General features: G+C 43.9%; 1 long non-coding RNA gene across 1 annotated transcript; it reads right to left on the bottom strand.

The window, feature by feature from the left end:
* Positions 1-2,891: 2,891 nt before the first annotated feature.
* LOC120402038 lies at positions 2,892-8,541 on the bottom strand. The gene is made up of 3 exons (XR_005596923.1): positions 8,222-8,541; positions 7,903-8,026; positions 2,892-3,304 (listed from the first exon to the last, which is right to left on the bottom strand). It is a non-coding gene; the product is annotated as an uncharacterized LOC120402038 (long non-coding RNA).
* Between the last annotated feature and the right edge of the window lie 5,510 nt (positions 8,542-14,051).

Raw genomic sequence — 14,051 nt, 5'->3', positions numbered from 1 at the left:
TCCAACATGCACCTCTGGTGGTGCCTGTTCCTCGGCTGCTGGTGTCTTAAGGTCTGGGGAGCCCACAATGACAATTCTTTTATCCAGCAGCAAGTGTGGATAGCTCAGACCCTTAATATTTCTAAATGCTGGGTCTGCAGCCACATCCCAGCCCATTCTCAAGCTGGTATTCCTGTCCTGGCTATCCCACTCAATTCCCCAGATCTCACTGGAGGACCTCGTCCGTTTAACAAAACATGGAACAGCAATGACACTTGGGAAGCAGTGGGAATAAATGTATCTAACTGGATAAGTGTGGTGGAGGGAAAGGGTCACTGGTGTTGGGTGTGTAATGGGACAGGGCTGGATCTGGGAAAAAGCCGTTGCCTTCAGCATATCGTGGCCAATGGTGTATGGGATTATTCAAACAAAACTAAAGAGTGGCGGGCTGGGTATGGGGATATGAATTTTTTCTCAACCTGGGATCAAACAGAAAAATCAATCTCATGTTCCCCTTACAGTAATCTTAGTAAAAATAATACAATCTTTCAATGCCATACAAACACTACCACTCCTCGTAAGGAGAATTACCCTGTCCCCTTTGGAGGATATTACTCCTCATTTGTAGACACCTATGTAATAAATGGATGCAATCGACCCTTCCCGGCCTTAATAGGCCATCATTGGGTTTGTGGAACCAAAGCTTATACTGCATTACCAGCTAACTGGTCAGGTATCTGTTATCCCGCCCAACTCTTCCCACAATTCCGAGTGCTAGGTTCCTTCCCACGAGAACGCCTCCGTAATTTCAGGCAAAAAAGAAGGGACTTACCAGATGCCCAATGGTATATAAATAACATAAGCCCCTTAACCTGGGAAGATGCCATTGGCGGTTCCCTTATCCCACTTGGGGGAGTAATACACCATGCAAAAAGGCTCCTGAGGTTACAAGCAGTAGTTGAAATAATGGCAAATGAAACCGGAGAGAGTTTAAAAACTCTGGCCAAAGAAACAAATGCGATCCGACAGGTGGCCCTTCAAAACCGTCAGGCATTGGACATAGTGCTGGCGGCCAAAGGAGGGACCTGTGCACTCATTGGAAAAGAATGTTGTGTGTATATACCTGACAATACCAATGAGGTAATAGATTGCGCTAGCCACTTAGAACAAATTGCATATCTTCCCCATGAAGAGCCGAGTTCTTTATGGAAGTGGCTAAGCAACCTGTTCAATTTCTCTGGCCTAGGAAACTGGTTGTTTCAGGGAGCCCTGACTATCCTGTTTGGAATCTTAGTGATTTTTGTATGTTTTCAGTTAATCTCCTGTTGTATCCAAAATTGTGTAAAATATGCCACCCAGGTGACTGCCCCAAAACAGAGTGCTAATATGATGATTTTAAATATCGCTGATGAACAAAAAGATAAAGAACGGTTAATATGTGGAACCCAGTCCATCGTTGGTCATGGCGAAGTGTGACCAAAAGGAGGGATTGTGAAAGTAGAATGAATTATATTACAAAAATAGATAGGATTAAAGAAATGCTGTCTGTACCTTTAAGGAAAATCGCTGGAATGCTGGAGTCCAGGTGTCAGGAATACAGACATTAACATAGAACAATTGCACCGTTTAAGGGCAATTGGTGAAGCATTAGCCTTAGATGGATAGGAGTTAGTAAGGAAGTAGGATATGCATGCTATGCCCCAGGTGAATTTTGCTGTTTTTCTCCTTTGTCCCTTTGTTTGATTCCCGCTCTTTTATCTGTATAAATAAGACTGTTTGGGTCTTGCATGGCCACTCACATTATCTGAGTGTTATTGGCGGAGCGCTGCGCTAATAAAAACAGAGTGGTCTGACAAATTGTGAGTCTTGATTCTAACTTTGACATAGCCTATGGGGTAAGTGTACCCTAACACTTCTGTGGATGAAGAATGAAATTTGGGCATAAGAGGAAGGATTTCTGGCATTTGTCCTATAAAAGAAGTAACCCTCCTCAATAGAGTATCTCGATTCTCACTTTACTCTATTCTCACTTACTACTTCCACTCTATCTATTCTATCTACGATAACTGCTACTATTAGTAGGTTGTATTTGTTCTTCTTAAACGTTAAGTTTTAAGGGAACTAGGCTAAGGTTGGTTTCCCTAAGTTTTATTCTTAGTTTGTTTATTAGGTTTTGATTTAAGTTTAAGTTAGTCAAGTAAACCCTAGTCAGCTTTGATAGCTCTTAGCATTTTCTAAGCACTGCATCCCTCACTCAAGAATTGAGAAACCTGAACTGCAAGGCTGGTCCTGTGTCTCTTACCACCAGGTTATCAAGGAAGGGTGTGAGTATATTAACCAAAGCTTTGTTGCATAATACTATTTTATCATATGTAGTTTTTGAATAGCAGTAATGTAATTGTAACTTTATAACTCTGGTTATTTTACCATTTACTTACTATTATTGTTTTTAATAAAAAGTCTTTAAGGCTCTATCTGTCTCAGTGTGAGCTTCCTGTCATACCCCTGAGGATTCTTTGTAAGTTCTGTGGAGCCTGGTTCAGAACAAGAACTTTTATCTTCTGATCAAACAGACTGGCAAGCCTAAAACCCATACTAATTAATATTGTTGATGATGATCATTATGAATAATAAATTTAAATTAAATACTAATTAAATTAATATCATCAGTACACCCTAAGTCAGGCAACTCCTTGGTCAGACTCCAGCAACTTTAGCACAATACTTGGGCACAGACTGTTTGATACCCCATCTGGAAGTGGGGCCCAGCAGCCCTAGACCTGAACAATCCCAAGACTTCTCAGTAGTTTAAGCTCACCCTTTCACAAAGCTTCACCCTGATGAGCACTTGGGTTTACATTTAGTCCTTAGGGACACACAACAGTTGAAGCAAATAGACACAGACTTTGCAGAAGGATTTCAAAAACAATCACTGTTTACTTTAGATGGCACATGAGATATACAGATATAGGTAAAATAATAAACATCTATGTCATTCCTTGTCTCAGTGTTCTTTGGGATTTGGATCAATGTCCTTTCAGGGTTCCAAGTCTCCTCTTCTGGACTGCACTCCTCCAGCTCATGATTTCTCCTCCAAATCATGGAGTATCTTTCTTTGACGCCTGCAGTCAGTGTCCTTCAGCTGATCTACCACACATAATAGTTCCCTCTTGCTAAGGAAACCTGTCCTTTTGTGTCCCTCTGTGACACCTTCTGTGAGTCACTCCTCAACTTCTCAGCCTTTAAATCCCAGCTCTGACACACATGTTTCTTTGCCTTCTGGGGATTGTCCATTCCTTAAAATCCTGGCTTTCTGCAGAAGAAACTGGAGAAAACTGATTTCACCTAGAATGCAGCCACCCTGTTCTGTTTCTGCAAGATCTATTCATGTATTGCTTGTCTTTAATGACCATCTGTCAGAGACACTCAGGTGCTCCTCTTTCTTAGCACAAATAATCATAAAGTCTAAAACATACAGAGTTCATAGTCTCAAACAGAATTAATAAATTGTAGACAGATTTCCTGAAATTGTCTCACCTGTATAGTTTATTTTGGTTGGGGAACTGATATATGCTATACTGGGAAACACACACTTTCCCAGTATAAGATGGATCTATATTAGTAGAAACTAGATCTATTTTAATATAGCTTAAAATGCGAGACAAAAGAAGCTGGTTCTTTTGACAATTCAGAGCATGGATCATCACTGTAAACCCCTTAATGCTGTGGTTCTCAACCTATTTACCATTCTTGGCACCAAATACAGCTCTGTGTGTTATGTGGGCTGCATCCAAACACACACACACACACACACTCTCTCTCTCTCTCTCTACTGTATGGCCCTGAGGATGTCACACAGACCACTGCTGTGTGCTGATTGGGCCACAAGCAGCCTCCCGCCATGGGTTGAGAACCACTGCCTTAATGATAGGAATTGGGCTAGGCCGAAGGACATGCTGGGACTGCTAGAACCAACAATTGCAAATGTTAGCACATTTTTTAGCTTGTGATCATTTTGAAAGAGCATCATTGCTTTTACTATTATGTTGACTAATGGTCTGCAAATGATGTTTGCACACTTACTGTTGTGACACAATCAGTGGAAAGTTGCTTTTCTCCTGATGCACTTCTTTAGTTGCAAAACTTTTAAGTGAATTGTTCTTCTATTGTAAACAAATCACTCAACGCTCCTGGTGTATTACCACACTGACAGATAAACAGATGTGGCACGCTATCAGAGGAGGCTAATTTGAGGTTCCATTATTCTCCTATCCACAATGCCAATTAGCTTAGCCTAGTAGAAATGTGTGACTGAGAAATGTTTAGTTTTAAAACTGGCTCCTCGAGTATTGGGCCTCAGGAGCATATGTAAATCTTGATGATATAATCAATAACACTGCTTTCATTTCTTTTTTTTTTTTTAATTCCTGTTGCTGTTACTTAGATGGCTTGTGTGATTTATGTAGGGCTTCTAGTGCTGATGCAATTTAGTTTCTCTGCAGCCTGCCTCAAGGTCATAGTTTTAGCAAAAATGTGAGGCGAATGGGGTGACAAGAAGAAGCTATTCTTCTTCATATGCCATTGCTTGTGTTTATAAACTATTCTATCCTGTCCCCTTCATTTCAGAGGGGCTGGACTCAAACCCTGTCTCCCGATCCATTTAATTCTCCTCACCATAGTATCTGAACACCTCACAAATGCACCAAATGCCAGAATTAATCTAACAAGTAGGCTAGATTTCTCCTTAGGAGGTAGCTAAACTTTGGATTTTTTTAAAATTGGGTTTGTGTTTGTATGGCTCCTCTTCCTCGTATCTTCTCTCACTGATTATATTGTGGGAAAGCTTAAAGAATTGTTTTACTTTCCAAATTAAGTGTAACTATAGATTTTATTATTCTCATTTCCTCTGGAAGTGAGGTCCATACTTTTGGGCCAGCAGTGTACAAACCTTCTCATGGTGCTGAGGTTTGAATTATTTCTGTGCTGAAATATGGCTGAAGCGGGAGCTTGTGATCTCTAGGTGAAAGATATTCTTTAGGTAGTTGGGCCAATGCCAAAGAGAGCCTTAAAGAGGACTAAGACCTTGAAATTGACCTGGTTTTCTGTGGGAAGCCAGCGCAGTAAGCAGACTGGCATTGTTTTCCACCTCTTATAGTGCTCTGCTTAACAGATTTCATGCTGAAAGAAGTGAGACAACTATCAATCCAAGATATAAGAATGGCCATACTAGATCAGACTAGTGGTCCATCTAGCCCAGTATCCTGCCTTCTGACAGTGGCTGGTGCCAGATGCTTCAGAAGGAACAAACAGAACTGTGCAATTTTTGAGTGATCCATACCCTGTTGTCCAGTCCCACCTTCTGGCAGTCAGAGGCTTAGGGACACTCAGAGCATGGTTTTGCATCCCTGCCCATCCTGGCTAATACTTATCTCCATGAACGTATCTAATTCCTTTTTGAACCCAGTTATACATTTGGCCTTCACAACATCCCCGGCAATGAGTTTCACAAGTTGATTGTGTGGTATATAAAAAAGTACTTCCCTATGGTTTTTAAACCTGCTGCTTATTAATTTCATTGGGTGACCCCTGGTTCTTGTGTTACGTGAAAGGGTAAATAATACTTTTTCTCTACAATGTTCATTATTTTATAGATCTCTCTGATATCCCCCTTTAGTTATCTCTCTTCTTACCTGAACAATCCCAGTTTTTTAATCTCTCCTCATATGGAATCTGTTCCATACCCCTAATAATTTTTGTTACCCTTCTTTGTACTTTGTCCAATTCTAATGCAGTATTCAAGACATAGGCTTACATGGATTTATATATTAATTATGATATTATCTACCCCTTTCCTAATGGTTCCTAACATTTTTGTTGGTTTTTCAACTGCTGCTACACATTGAACAGATATATTCAGAGAACTATCCAGAATGACTTCAGGATCTTTCTTGAGTGGTAACAGCTAACTTAGGCCCCATCATTTTTTTAGTTGGGGTTATATTTTTCAGTGTGTATTGCTTAACAGTTATCAAGATTGAATTTAATCTGTCATTTTGTCACCCAGTTTTGTGAGGTCCCTTTGTAACTCTTTGCAGTCAGCTTTGGACTGAATTATCTTGAGTAATTTATTGTCTGGAAACTTTGCCGCCTCAGTGTTTACTCCTTTTTCCAGATCATTTATGAATATGTTGAACAGCATTGGTCAGAGTACAAATCCTTGAGGGATCCTTCTGTTTATCTGTCTCTGCTTTGAAAACTGACCATTTAGTCCTACCCTTTGTTTCCTATCTTTTAACCAGGATAGCCTCCGGAGCTTTTTTTTAAAATGGGCATTACATTAGCTAGCCTCCAGTCATCTGGTACGGAGATTGATTTAAGCGATAGGTTACATACCACAGTTAGTAGTTCTGCAATTTCATATCTGAGTTCCTTCAGAACTCTTGGGGGATTACCATATGGTTCTGGAGACTTGATTGTTTAATTTATCAGTTTGTTCCAAAACCACCTCATTATCAGTGACCACAGTTAAGACTGGGAGTGACTTGTGATGATGTGTGGATGTTTGGTGAGCAAGTGCTGATGTATCATACAGAGTATGTGTATCTGTTTGTTTAGTCTTTTAGGCATATCAGGATTTAATGGTTTCTTTACTGGAGTTTGAGGGTGTGTGTCAATGTTAAATTGCATGTGAGCCACCGTAACCCTTATTTAACTAAGTTCATTGTGTGGTAATAGTATAGCAAGCAAACACATATAACAACAAGGCTTTTAGTGTTGTTCTCTTTCTCTGCTTTTTGAGACTAATCAGACAGAAAAAAAATCACTGCCAGTTTTATGCAGTCGGACTCAAGGATTGCATAGGATAGTGGGGGAAAAAAACCACACTATGGTCCAGATCCAAAGCTCATTGAATCCAATGGGAGTCTTTCTGATTTTATAGACCTCTATGACTCCAGCAGACTTTGCATCAGGCCTTAAGGTTTTGTCTGTCTTAGTCTGTTTCTTTAACTATGCCAGTGGCATACTGGGTCAAATAAGGGGATCTGATTGAGAAGTTGGCAGTCTGAGCTCAGTGACAGACTTTGAAATCTATCTCCACAGAAACTTGCTTGTAGCAGAAGTTGACACATCAGTGTCACACCATTTGATTAACATGGGTGCTCCATTCTGAGAAGCATGGAATCACTGTTTACTGGATTGATTCTCAGAGGAGATGGTGGCCTCATGATAGATTATTCAGTCCCCCTACAGTTAGAGTGAATGTTCTGAGGATGCATGTCAGTCAGTTGGGTACAACGATTGATGACATCTGCTCCTTCTCCTCTTCAGCCCAGCTCTACTAAGAATATCAAATCAGCAAAGCCCGAGTGTGATTGCACTTCTGAACTAGTTTGAGGTCCTACACCTGAATCAGTTATCTCCTTAAATTTGGAGTGCTTAATAGCATATCAGTGGGGCTAATAAATTGGGAATTATGCCCATTGTCCTGGCATATTTGATGGGAGAGAATTAGGACATTTATTTTCTTTCAGATATCAGTATATTTTCATTTACAAGTTTCGATTTAATTGTTTAAAAATGCAGTTCTCCTTTATTGAGGGGGTTGGAAATATTTTGTAGGACAGATTTGTGAAAATATATTGTATAGAAAATTCAGTATTCCACCTGTTCTGCTGCACAGTGGAAAAGAGGCTTCAGGTGAACATCTTGGTGAGGTTGGCTGTAAAAGTACAGCAGAAAGAGCTGGGGATTCATGTCATACAGAGTTTGATTTAGGGTGGGTTCCTATAGGGTGTCTGGGGAATTTGCTACTCTTGAGCTAAGCTTTTGCCCAGTCTGCCTGTGAGAAGCCATGCTTCTTTACCCATGAGACTGGTATTTAATTAGGGCACCTTCTGAACTAAAGAGAAGGTAATTCCTCACAGAGCCATCAGGAGTTGATCCTGCAGGAGTGGAGGGGATGGACCTTCAAAGTCCAGGCTTATCCAAGTCACATAGCAGAACAATTCCATGCAAATTCTAATAGTGAGTGTGACATCATCATGAGCTGAAAACAAAAAAAAAAATCTTCTGATTGGAATTGCTCACAACCCATAATCTCACAAGTATAATGCAAGAGAGACTATATATAACCATAATGGGGAGGCTGAATAAAACCTCCTTCACATTCCCCATAAGAGTAACAGGTTGAGGCTTCCCACTGGAACTCATTGCTGCTTTGAATCTAGACACCAGGACTCACCTTTTGGTGACTGTCCAGTCTGTACCAGCAGGTCAACACTGAGGGGGAACAGGGCATACTCCTGATGCAGGATAGACAGCAGTGCCTAGTCTCTCAAGGCAACCAGTGTGGCAAAGTACCTGCTTCTCCTCAGCTGGCTCAGTCCCTTTTTGCCTTGGAGACACAGGCTTGGGCAAAGTAAAAGCCTTCCCAGTCATGCAGGGTCTGGCTGATCCTTCTCTCAGTCAGCCCCTTGCTGTTTTACTCCCCTTCTGGAGACAGAGTGCAGTCTTCCTTGCTGGAAGAGGGCAGAGCCTTGCTGCATCTATTTGCTAGCTGCTTCTCTCACTCCCCCTGTTTCTCTGCCAGGGAGGGGTTTAAAAAGGTCACCAGCAATTGGGGCCAGCTGAACCAAATTAGTTCCCTGATAACCCCTGTTCCAGCTGAACCTAATTTCTCACAGCTGTCTCTCCTCAATGGATAGGGAAAAGCCTTTTAATCCCCCTGGGACTAATTCCTACCCCCGCCCCTTGTAGCCATTTGGCCTGGGTTTGCCACACCAGCTAGAGAGTCACCATGCTGTGTACTATAAAGGATCTAGCCCTGTGATTTCCAGGTCACAGAAGAGTGGCAAAAGCTAGCTCTTTGTCTCCAAGAGCACCTTGGCTTAATTCACTGAGTTGAAGAGGAGTAAAAGGATAGAGGGCAGGGAGTCATATCCAAAGAAGTTCCTCCTGTGAGAGGAAAATCAATGTTTGAGTTCATAAATATGTCAAGTATCAATCCTCCCACTGACAGCTGAGTGAGAGAGAAATATATCTGTCCCTGAGTTGGTAGACAGTCACAATTAAATTCCACTTTTGGGGAATGTGTATGATTCTGTAAATCACTGAGTGACAGGTTCTATTTGAAATGGGCGTTTATATGAAATTATAATTTTGCCAATAATTTGGAATAGTCTAAGGGGATAATTTCTTTTAAGGCATAAACATAGGGAGACAGAGGTAAATTTGGGCTGTCAGCCTTAAATCTGTATTACCTGATGTAGTGAGTAGGCATGGCATCCCTCAGAGGTGGGTGGAACCAGGAGGGCCACCCCACCCCCCCATGCCGGAAGCAGAGGGATGGAACAGGAAGAGGAAGTATAAAAGGCTGACCCAGCAGCTCAGTTGTGAGAGGGAGCTTTCAAAGGAGACAAATGCTTCTTCCCCACTGCTGGAGTGGGATGCCCAGGAGAATGGCTGCTGCCCCGAGGACCTGCATGAGCTTCCAGAGAACTGTGCTACTCCTGGCACTGACTGCTATCCTTGGTGGTGTATCCCAGGTAGACTGAGGAAAAGCCCTGGATGCAGGTACACCTGAGGGCGAGAATAGAAAGTAGCCCAGAGGAATCAGACTATCATCTGGCTGTGGTACAACCAGAAACATGGTCAGTGTGTTGCAGATGGATTCCTTGCTGATGCAGTGGATGCTGATGCCACTGTTAGGGCTCTGGGCTGGGACGTGGTGGAGTTGGGTGGGTCCGTGTCCCCCTACCACTCCACCCCTGGGGTGGCAGTACACCTCCTCCAAAGGCCAGGAGGCCTGTGCTCCTCAGTCACCCCTTCCTGAGCCCCATAAACTGCTTCATGCTCATTCCTGCCTGACTGCAGGCCAGTGCCCTGTTTATTTGCTGCTCCACTCTGCTTGAAGGCTGGGGCACACTGAGTACCGCTAATTCACCTTTTCTCTGTGAGAAGTACTCTAGCAGTACTGCGAGGAGGCATGGTCTACACCTCAGTTCTAACTGCTTCATTTCTCAGCCTTCACTTGGTAATTAAATAAATTTGTGCCTGGAGTAGAAACAGCAGTATTGCAGTATTATTGTGATATGCAGAATTGCCAGCTAGAGCTGATTGGATACTTTTAGACTAATTTTTTTGGTTGGAAAATGCTGATTTGTCAAAAACAAAACTTCTTTCAGGTCCAGGATGGAATTTCTAGAGACAGAGGCTTGGTCTACACTACAAGTTTAGGTCAAATTTAGCAGTGTTAGATCGATTTTTTTTTTTTTTTTTTTTTTTTTTTTTTTTTTTTTACCCTGCACCCATCCACACGACACAGCCATTTCTGTTGACTTAAAGGGCTCTTAAAATCAATTTCTGTACTCCTACTCAACGAGGGGATTAGTGCTGAAATTGACCTTGTTGAGTCTAATTTGGGGAAGTGTGGACGCAATTCAACGGTATTGGCCTCCGGGAGCTATCCCAGAGAGCTCTATTTGTGACCACTCTGGACAGCACTCTCAACTCCTATGCTCTGGCCAGGTAGACAGGAAAAGCCCCACAAACTTTTGAATTTCATTTCCTGTTTCTCCAGCATGCAGAGCTGATCAGCACAGGTGACCATGCAGAGCTGATCAGCACAAATGACCATGGAGTCCCAGAATCGCAAAAGAGCTCCAGCATGGACTGAACGGGAGGTACTGGATCTTATCGCAGTATGGGGAGATGAATCCATGTTATCTGAACTCTGTTCCAAAAGACAAAATGCCAGAATATATGAAAAAATCTCAAAGGGCATGAAGGACAGAGGCCACAACAGGGACCCGCAGCAGTGCCACGTGAAACTTAGGGAGCTGAGGCAAGCCTACCAAAAAACCAGAGAGGCAAATGACCGCTCTGGGGCAGAGCCCCAGACATGTCGCTTCTATGATGAGCTGCATGCTATTCTAGGGGCTGCCCCTACAACTACCACACCCCTGTGCTTTGACTCTGTCAATGGACTCTCACGCAACAGGGATGTGGATTTAGGGAATGAGGATGAGGAGGAGGACATTGAAGTTAGCGCACAGCAAGGAAGTGGAGAAAACCTTTCCCCCGACAGCCAGGAACTGTTTATCACCCTGGAGCCAGTACCCTCCCAACCCACCCAAGGCGGGCTCATGGACCTTGAAGGCAGCAAAGGCGCCTCTGGTGAGTGTACCTTTGTAAATATTGTACATGGTTTAAATGCAAGCGTGTTTAATGATTAATTTGCCCTGAAGACTTGGGATGCATTTGCAGCCAGTACAGCTACTGGAAAAGTCTGTTAATGGAGATGGAGCCGAAATCCTCCAGGGACATCTCAGTGAAGTTCTCCTGGATGTTCTCCCAAAGCCTTTGCAAAAGGTTTCTGGGGAGGGCAGCCTTATTCCATCCTCCATTACCACTCCAGGTCAGTAGCATGTAGTCTGGAATCATTGCATAACAAAGCATTGCAGCGTATGGTCCCGGTGTTTGCTGGCATTCAAGCAACATCTGTTCTTTATCTCTCTGTTATCCTCAGGAGAGTGATATCATTCATGGTCACCTGGTTGAAATAGGGGAATTTTATTAAGGGGACATTCAGAGGTGGCCGCTCCTACTAGGCTGTTTGCCTGTGGCTGAACAGAAATCATCCCCAATGTTAGCCATGCGGTGGGGGGAGGGGTGAAGCGATCAGCCCAGAGAATAGGGTGGGGTGGAGGGCTGTAGTTGGGGTTGTGCAGCTCTCATCTTGTGCTTCAGAGCAGGGGAAGGCACGTCACAAAGTTCCATGAAAGTTCCCCTATGCATGCGAAAGTTTCACAGGCACTGTGAATATCCTAGACCTGCAACACTATGCAGTCCCACCAGTCTGTGCTTGTTTTCCAGGCCCGGAATCTGTGTTCCATGGCATGAGCCTGCCCCATTGTCACCAGGCTGGACAAATTGCCATGGCCCATGCTTCTAGAGAAGTCTGTGTCCATGTCCTCATCTCTCTCGTGACCGCCCTGACGTCACCTCCTCGACTGCCTTTATAGATTCTGGTGCTGCATATACTGCAGAATAATGTGTGTGTTGTTTAGTGTGCTCATAACTGCCATGGCAATCTGAGCAGGCTCCATGCTATGGCGTCTGTGCAGAAAAAAGGTGCAAAACAATTGTCTGCAGTTGCTCTCATGGAGTGAGGGGTGACTGATGACTGTAGCTATCCCACAGTTCCCGCAGTCTCCGTCAACCATTTGAATTCTGGGTTGAGCTCCCAATGCCTGATGGGTCAAAAGCATTGTCGTGGGTGGTCCTGGGTATATGTCATCAGCTTCCCCACCCCCCGTGAAAGCAACGGCAAAAAATCATTTCTTGCCTTTTTTCACTGTCACCGTATGTCTCCTGGGTGCCGCTGACAGATGCGGTACTGCAGAGCTACACAGCAGTATCCCCTTGCCTTGCCTTGCGGATGGTGCAATATGACTGCTAACCGTCGTCGTTGTCCCGTGAGTGCTCCTGGCCGACCCTGGTGAGGTCGGTCGGGGGCGCCTGGGCAGACATGGGTGCTCCTGGCTGACCTCTGTGAGGTCGGTCAGGGGTGCCTTGACAAAAATGTGAATGACTTCAGGTCAATCTCTTTCTCTAAGTTTTGTGTAATGGAGATTCAGTCCTGCCTGGAATATCATGCCAGCTGGAGGCTTCTGCCTCAGGCTACTCTCCCAGTCAGCAGCTCCATGCAGTCGCGCCTACCCCTTGCTCCCATGGCTCATGAAACCTGGACAGTAGTAAGGAACAGTCCAACTATAGGCTGAGCAAGTGCAGAATGGTGGTTCACTCTACTTCCCTGTAAGCCAAACGCCCTCCCCTCCCCCTTTGATCTCTGCTTGCAGAGGCAATAAAGTCAGTGTTGTTTCAAATTCATGCATTCTTTATTACTTCATCACACAAATGGGGGGGATAACTGCCAAGGTAGCCTGGTAGGGGGGAGGGAGGAGGGAAGCAATGGGTTGTTGTAGGGGCATCCCTTAGAATGGCATGCAGCTCATCATTTCTGTGGGATGTCTGGGACTCTGACCCAGAGCGGCCATTTGCCTCTCTGGTTCTTTAGTAGGCTTGCCCGTTGCTCCAGGCAAGACTGAATCTCCATTAGACAAAACTTAAAGAAGAGAATGACCTGGGGAGTCATTCCCATTTTTGTCCAGGCACCCCTGAGCGACCTCTCCGAGGCCAGCCAGGAGCACCCATGACAACAGCAGACGGTACAGGATGACTGGCAACCGTCTTTGCCAACTTGCAAAGGCAAGGAGCTGCTGCTGTGTAGCACTGCAGTACCATGTCTGTCAGCAGGACCCAGGAGATGTACGGTGACAGTGAGCTGAGCGGGTTCCATGCTTGCTGTGGTATGTTGTCTGCGTGGGTAACCCAGGAAAAAAGGTGAGAAACGATTTTTTGCCATTGCTTTCATGGAGGGAGGGAACGGGGGCCTGATATGTACCCAGAACCACCTGTGACAATGTTTTTGCCCCATCAGGCATTGGGAGTGCAACCCAGAATTCCAATGTGGGGCAGAGACTGTGGGAACTGTGGGATAGCTACCACAGTGCAACGCTCCGAAAGTAGACGCTAGCCTTGGTACTGTGGACGCACACCGCCGACTTCAAATCAATTTCTAAAAAATTGACTTCTATTAAATCAAACTAATAGTGTAGACATGTCCAGAGAGGCCAAAATAGCTAATAGCCCAGTTGTAAGGCCACTCACCTGGAATGTGGGATATACCTGGAATCACAATATTTTCTGAAGTGACTTAGATATTTAGGGCTAGATTGTCAAAGGTGTTTAGATGCTTGAAGGTGCAGATATGTGACTAGTGGAATTTTCAAATAATTCTTAAATGATCCTAATAAGAGTTAAGTGCCTAACCTTACATAAGCCCTTTTGAAAATCCTGCTACGTGTTTATCTGCATATTTACATGCCTAAATACCTTTCAGAATCTGGCCCTTGGGAGTAAAGTGACCATATGTCCTGTTCTGTCCAGGACAGTCCCCTGTTTAAGCTCTATCCTGGATGTCATGATGTTTTGGCAATACTGGTTATTTG

The sequence above is a fragment of the Mauremys reevesii genome, linkage group 3 (genome assembly GCF_016161935.1).
Source record: "Mauremys reevesii isolate NIE-2019 linkage group 3, ASM1616193v1, whole genome shotgun sequence".
In the NCBI taxonomy this organism is placed as follows: Eukaryota; Metazoa; Chordata; order Testudines; family Geoemydidae; genus Mauremys; species Mauremys reevesii.
The sequence above is the reverse complement of the archived record's forward strand: the minus strand, read 5'-3'. Positions and strand labels throughout refer to the sequence as shown.